The sequence below is a fragment of the Procambarus clarkii genome, chromosome 12 (genome assembly GCF_040958095.1).
Source record: "Procambarus clarkii isolate CNS0578487 chromosome 12, FALCON_Pclarkii_2.0, whole genome shotgun sequence".
Lineage (NCBI taxonomy): Eukaryota > Metazoa > Arthropoda > Malacostraca > Decapoda > Cambaridae > Procambarus > Procambarus clarkii.
The window spans coordinates 21,472,609-21,480,129 of NC_091161.1; the positions used below are offsets into that span (position 1 = coordinate 21,472,609).

Sequence of the window (7,521 nt, forward strand, 5' to 3'; positions counted from 1 at the left end):
CATCCAGAGGAGCAGCAGCGACGACATGCGAACCGTAACTGGTGGAGTTAAAAGTAACTGAGGCATCTACTGAATCAACAAGGTGTTTATGGCGGGAGAAATCTTCAGGAGTAGAATCCAGATGGTGGAGATCAAAGTATTTAGCCCACGTAGCGGGACCAAACAAGGCATTGTAAGTACTATTACGGGAAGGGATTGTACGAGTGCGGCCGTGGCGGGAACGGCGTTGAGAACCCCGGGAGTTCATGGGGGTAAAAGGTGCAGTAGTCACAATGAGAGACGATGCCGTGCCAGAGGACGAGGTGGTCACCACTGGGGGCTGGGGACTCGACCCTACCGCAGAGGTGGGAGGGGAGCTGAGGGGAGTAGTCAGGTCGTCGGGGCTCAATGCAGCAGGGGCGACAGGGCCTGGTCTTCCAACACAGTCAGACTCGGGGGCTTGGTCGCCCACCCCACGAGCCTGAGAAAGTACAAGGGAAACATTATCAACCATGAAAACGAGGGAAAACTTTCATTCACGAATGTGCCCCCACACCCACCATGGAGCCACAATTAGAGGCAGGACACCCAACAAGAAGCTATCGCCGATCTTGCCAGGGCCTCCCAGAGGTGCGTCGTGAGTATACGCCCCACAAACGCCACCTTAAGAACTGTGAGTCCGTCGAGAGCGGGTTCAGTGACGAAAGGAGGATTGACAATAAAAGGGTCCCCCTCGCTCGAGACATTGGGTACTACAGTTCTATGGGTGCAAGAGTATGCCTCCTCAAACACCCGGGCGTCAAAACAAAAGAAGGTCGAAAGAATAATCAAAACAGGCAAATGGTCGGCAGGAAATGACAATTTGATAGGAGAAGAGGGGGGGGGGGGGAAAGGAAACAAGGAAAAGGAAAAGGGGTCTGGCAAAATTGGTAAAGGCAGCAGCAGGAGTATAAGGCTGCAAAAGGTCAGAGGACTGACCCATGGAGCATCACACTCCAGCAGCTGCCCACCAAGCCCACTCACGGCGACAACGAGCCAGACAGTGAGGGGGGAATATTGGGACAACATTCGCAGTCTTCCATATTTCTGGTAGTTCTCTCGATCGTCTCCAGTGATCTACTATACACTGTGGAGAGTGGCAAGCAAAGTGCCTCTGCACACTCTTTCAGTACACATGGCGAGATACCGTCTGGATCAACAGCCTTTCTAACATCCAGATCCAGCAAGTGTCTCTTGACCTCATCTCTCGTAATTTCGAGCCCATCAAAGGCCACCTGGTTTACTTCCCTCTCTCCTAGTGCAGTGACCTCACCTTGTTCTATTGTGAAGACCTCCTGGAACCTCTTGCTGAGTTCTTCTTACACACCTTTGTCATTAGCTGTTCTTTTGCTTAATTACCTGTTCTTTCACCGTTTTCCTCCTGATGTGACTGCAGTAGCTTTGGTTTGGTCTTGGCTTTGTTTGCTATATCGTTTTCATAACTTTTCTTTGCTTCTCTTCTTACCCTAACATACTCATTCCTGGTTCTCTGCTATCTCTCTCTGCTTTCTGGTTTTCTGTTATTCTGGAAGTACCTCCATGCCCTTTTGTTCAGTTCCTTTGATTCCATACACGCCCTTCCATGGATTCTTCTTTTGCTTCTCTGATTTTTCCTTTTGGGCCGGGATAAACCTGTTTACTGCCTCCTGACACTTTTGGAAGACATAGTCCATATCTTGTACAGACCTAGCTCTGATCTGTGTCCCAAGGCAATTTCCCTTAGGGAAATTCTCATCTCATAATTCCCCTTTCGGTATGCCAGCCTTTTTTTCCTAGTTCTTATTTTGGGGAGATCTGGATAAATCTGATCTGATCTTTTGGGGGAGCAGGATAAAGTGTGTGTGTGTACTTACGTAGTTGTGCTTGTAGGGGTTGAGCTCTGGCTCTTTGGTCCCGCCTCTCAACGGTCAATCAACTAATGTACAGGTTCTTGAGCCTACTGGACTCTATCATATCTACACTTTAAGATGTGTATGGAGTCAGCCTCCACCACATCACTGCCTAATGCATTCCATTTGTCTACTACCCTGACACTGAAAAAAATTCCTTCTAACATCTCTATGGCTCATTTGGGCACTCAGTTTCCACATGTGTCCCCTGGTGAGTGTGCCCCTTGTGTTAAGAAGTGTCTATCTACCCTATCAATTCCTCTGAGAATCTTGTATGTGGTGATCATGTCCCCTCTAACTCTTATGTCTCCCAGTGACGCGAGGTTTAATTCCCGTAGTCTCTCCGCATAGCTCATACCCCTCAGGTTTGTCACCAGACTAGTACCTGAACTTTGAACCTTTTCCAGTTTAGTCTTATGCTTGACTAGATATGGACTCCATGCTGGAACCCCATACTCCAGGATTGTTCTGACGTATGTAATAATAATAATAATAATTTTTATTAAGGTAAGGTACATACATAAAGAGATTTACAAAGTTTGTTGGCTTTATAGATAGAGCTAGTACATACAATGCCTAAAGCCACTATTACGCAAAGCGTTTCGGGCAGGAAAAACATTAATGACTAAAGCTTAAAACTAATGGGTAAAAAGAAAAGATGTGATGAGTACATATAAAAAATAGAGGTAAAAGAGGGGGGAACATTGTTGAAAAAGCAGCACAAATACAATTACAAATTATTACAGAAAATTACATACAAACAGCGTTGATTTGAAAAACAAAAAACAAAAAATATACATGGGTTGACAACAGGGGGGTAAGGTGGGTTACATGGAATTTATTAGGTATAGCTTCGTTTTTAACTTAAACTGGTTGAGAGAGGTACAGTCTTTAACATGGTTGGGAAGGTCATTCCACATTCTGGGCCCCTTGATTTGTAGAGCATTTCTGGTTTGATTTAGTCGTACTCTAGGAATATCAAAACTGTATTTATTTCTGGTGTGGTGCTCATGGGTTCTGTTGCAACCTTCTATGAAGCTTTTGAGATCAGGATTGGCATTATAGTTTAGCGATTTATATATGTATAATACACATGAGAGAATGTGCAGTGACTTAATGTCTAACATATTCAGAGATTTGAGTAGGGGTACCGAGTGATGTCTGGGATATATAATGATATATAATGGGATATATAATGTTCTGAAAGACTCCTTGCACAAGTTTCTATAGGCCGTTCTTGTGTTAGCCAACCTGGCATATGCCGTTGATGTTATCCTCTTGATATGAGCTTCAAGGGACATGTCTGGCGTGATATCATCCCCCAGGTCTCTGTCTCGGTCTCTCTCTCTCTCTGGAAGTATTTCATCTCCCAAATTATACCTTGTATCTTGTCTCCTGCTCCCTACACCTATCTTCATTACATTACATTTGCTTGGGTTAAACTCTAACAGCCATTTGTTCGACCATTCCTCAGCTTGTCCAGGTCTTCTTTAAGCCTCAAGCTGTCCTCCTCTGTGTTAATCCTCCTCATAATATTGGCGTCGTCAGCAAACATTGAGAAGAATGAGTCATACCCTCTGGGAGATCATTTACGTATATCAGAAGCAGGATAGGTCCGAGTACAGAGCCTTTTGGGACTCCACTGGTGACTTCACGCCAATCTGAGGTCTCACCCCTCACTAACTCTCTGCTTCCTATTGCTTAGGTACTCGCTTATCCACTGGAGCGCCCTACTAGTTACTCCTGCCTGTTTCTCCAGCTTATGCATCAGACTTTTATGGGGTACTGTGTCAAAGGCTTTCCGACAGTCCAAAAAATGCAGTCCGCCCATCCTTCTCTTTCTTGCTTAATCTTTGTCACCTGATTGTAGAATTCTATTAAGCCCGTCATGCAAGATTTACCTTCCCTGAACCCATGTTGATGGGTGGTCACGAAGTCCCTTCTCTCCAGATGTGTTACTAGTTTTTTTCTCACGATCTTCTCCATCACCTTGCATGGTATACAAGTTAAGGACACTGGCCTGTAGTTCAGTGCCTCTTGTCTGTCACCCTTTTTGTATATTGGGACTACATTAGCCGTCTTCCATATTTCTGGTAGGTCTCCCGTTTCCAGAATTAGTACCCATTGACCTACTATACACTATGGAGAGTGGCAAACAAAGTGCTCCTGCACACACTTTCAATACCCATGGTGAGATTCCGTCCAGCCCAACAGCTTTTCTCACGTCCAGCTCCAATAGATGCTTCTTGACCTCATCACTTGTAATTTCGAACCCTTCCAAGGTCGCCTGGTTTGCTGCCACCTCTCCTAGCGCCGTGACCTTTCCTTGTTCTATTGTAAAGACCTCCTGGAACCTGTTGAGTTCTTCACACACCTCTGTCATTCTCTGTGTACCTGTCCTCACCCGTTCTAATTTTCATCACCTGTTCCTTCACTGTTGTTTTCCTCTTGATGTGACTGTGTAGTAGCTTTGGTTCTGTGATGGCTTTATTAGCTGTATCATTTTCATACCTTTTCTCAGCTGCTCTTCTCACACTAACATACTCGTTCCTGGTTCTCTGTTATCTCTCTCTACTTTCTGGTGTTCTGTTATTTTGGAAGTTCCTCCACGCTTTTTTGTTCAGCTCCTTTGCTTTCATCCATTCCCTATTAAACCACGAATTCTTCGTTTGCTTCTCGTTTTTTTCCTGTCGGACCGGGAAAAACCTGCTTACCGCCTCCTGACACTTTTGGGTGACAGTTCATCAATGTCTTGTACGGACTTAGCTCTGAGTTGTGTCCCATAGTATATCCCTTAGGAATTTATTCATCACATACTTTCCTTTTCGGTACGCCAGCCCTATGTTTCGCAGTTCTTTTTTGGGGAGATAATTCCTAGCTCAAGCAGGTACTCAAAGCTCAATACACTGTAATCCCTCATTCCCAAGGGGGCTTCCAACTTCCCTTCCCTTATATCCGACTCATTTTAGGGTAAATATCAGATCAAGCAAAGCTAGCTCATCCTCTCCTCTCTCATTCTTGTCGATCCCTTGACGTGTTGACTTGGAAAGTTTCTTGTTGCCATGTTCAGCAGCTTAGCTCTCCATGTGTCTGGTCCTCCATGTGGGTCTCTGTTCTCCCAATCTATCTTCCCATGATTCAAGTCTCCTGTGACTTGTAGTCTGGATCCATTCCTGCTTGCCACAGAAGATGTTCTCTATGTTGATGGTGGCCATGTTGATTCTATCATATTTCTGTCTGGGTCTTCTATCGTTCGGTGTGGGGTTATATATGACTACTACTATAATTTTCTGTCCTCCAGCTGCAATGGTGCCTGATATGTAATCACTGAAACCTTCACAGCTCTGATTAACCATCTCTTCAAAACTCCAACGTTTTCTTAGCAGCAAAGCTACACCACCACCTCTTCTCCCTTCTCTCTCTTTCCTCACTACATAGAAGTCCTGTGAAAACACTGCATTTGTTATGGTTTTCGTTAGCTTTGTTTCTGTGAGTGCTATTATGTCTGGGTTTTCTTCTAGTGCCCATTCTCAGAGTTCACTTGTTTTATTTGTAATCCCATTTATGTTAGTGTACATTGCCTTGAAGCTATCTTCTGTTCATTTTCTTGTCCCCTTCTTGGTGAGTGTTCTACTGGTGGGGAAAGCTGTTCCCTGGGTGTGAAGATCTATGACGTGGTTTGCAGGGACTGAAAAGATTTTGGAGTGGGGGGTGGGGGTTCAAGGAAAGGGGGAACAGGTAGGGTATCGGGTAATGAGATAGGGGGGACATGGAGGATATTGTGTGAGGGAGGAGGGATAGAGAGGGTATGGGATGAAGGGGGAGGGGGGATGGGGGGAAAGGCGGGAGGGGGGACATGGTGGGTATGGGAGAGGTGTGTGTGTGTGTGTGTGTGTGTGTGTGTGTGTGTGTGTGTGTGTGAGAGAGAGAGAGATCCCTTGTAACGATTGGGAGTGTGAAGCTTTGACCAACTAGTAAATCTTTGAGTTCACACTTATCAACATTGTGTGATTAGAATGGGCCCAACAATTCAATGCATTGCATTTATATGCTTACAATGCATTGCATTTACATTGCAGTGTTGCATCCTCAACGGTGCTGTTTTCGGCCTCAGTGTAACATTCTTGCACTACATGCTGCTGCCGGGACTGAAGCAGGGGGCTGAGGCTCTTCCTGGATGAAGGGGGCCAGTGTGGCCGTTAGTGCTGCCCATCCTCACAACCATCTTCAACATTTTGTGGGTCTTGCCACTCCTCGTGCTCTCCAGGATCATTAACACCATATGGTTCCAACACATAGCTCACAGTGTATATCGCCAGCGCCAAGGACGTCCTCACCTAATCAGCAGCATCAGTAAACTTGTAGCCGATTCTCATCTCCATCTTTGACCAGTTTCTTTTTGTCATACAGGCTAGCTTGATGAAGCTGGTGCCTCTGGTGGGTGTAGATTTGATCCTGAACGGTATTCACCTGTGTATGCTTAATGCTCTCTATGCCTTTGAGTACAGATGGTTCAACATGGGTTGGGAACTAATCAAGAGATTAAGTTTCATCGATGAGAACTGGCTGTACTTCATAGGGTTTGGCCTTCCCCTGGCACTTATCACAATGTATCAATCTTCAATGTAGATTAGTGGATGTCTCTTTGCTTTGTCACTTCCTGTTTTCATCATCAGTGCCAACGAGGCTGATCCAGTGCTTAACACCAATGGTTGCCAAATGCATTTGTTTTCTTTGGTGGTTGGTGTGTCCAACCGCATCATCCAGACTCTAGTCACAAGATATCCTCTACCGACCCCCAGCAAGACTCCTCAGCCATCTCCTTATCGCTCTACTTCCTTTCTTCCCAGTAGACGTTAGAAAGATTTTTTTAATGAATGGGAATTGCTCCAGACATTTGAAGCTGTTTTATTGTCTGTGACCAAAGCAAAAGTTGCTTCACCAAAGATGCAACAATATTTCATATTAATATTGCTTGGCCGGCAGTTGTTCTGTTGTATACTAAGAATTATTTTGACCACATGTTGATTGATGATGATTTAGAGATCCCATCTCTCTTCCCCAGAAGAGAAGCTACATGTATTAATCCATGGATTTTTTTATATCCACATAACATGGTCAAATAGGTCATCGACAGGGGTGGTTTCTTACACCCCCTTACTCACTCAACTGGAACTTGTTCCATCAGCTATGAGAGTTTGTTATTTGGCTGCCTCTCTTGCCATCTTGTGCAAGGGACTATAGTTAGCAATAGTATCTATGAGGAAAATAGGCGAGTGTATAGTAATTTTATGGTTTTATGATTGGCTTGTGAATTCCATGAGAAATATAAAACAAAAAATGTGAATGTACTTAAAATAGTAATATGGAGTGAGACATTGACAGTATGTGAAGAATTTGCAAGCTGATAAATGACTCATGAGTAAGTGGATGTAACGAAGCCAGACAGCCGAATGGACAGCGCTTCGGATTCACAGTCCTGAGGTTCCGGGTTCGATCCCCCGTTGGAGGCGGAAACAAATGGCAAGAGTTTCTATCGCCCCGATGCACCTGTTCACCTAGCAGTAAATAGGTACCTGGGAGTTAGACAGCTGCTACGGGCTGCTTCCTGGGG

The 7,521-nt window shown here is 44.9% G+C and overlaps 1 pseudogene; it reads left to right on the forward strand.

Moving 5' to 3' along the window:
* Window positions 1–272: 272 nt before the first annotated feature.
* On the forward strand, window positions 273–6,767 carry LOC138364170 (etoposide-induced protein 2.4 pseudogene; annotated as a pseudogene).
* The last annotated feature ends 754 nt before the right edge of the window (window positions 6,768–7,521 follow it).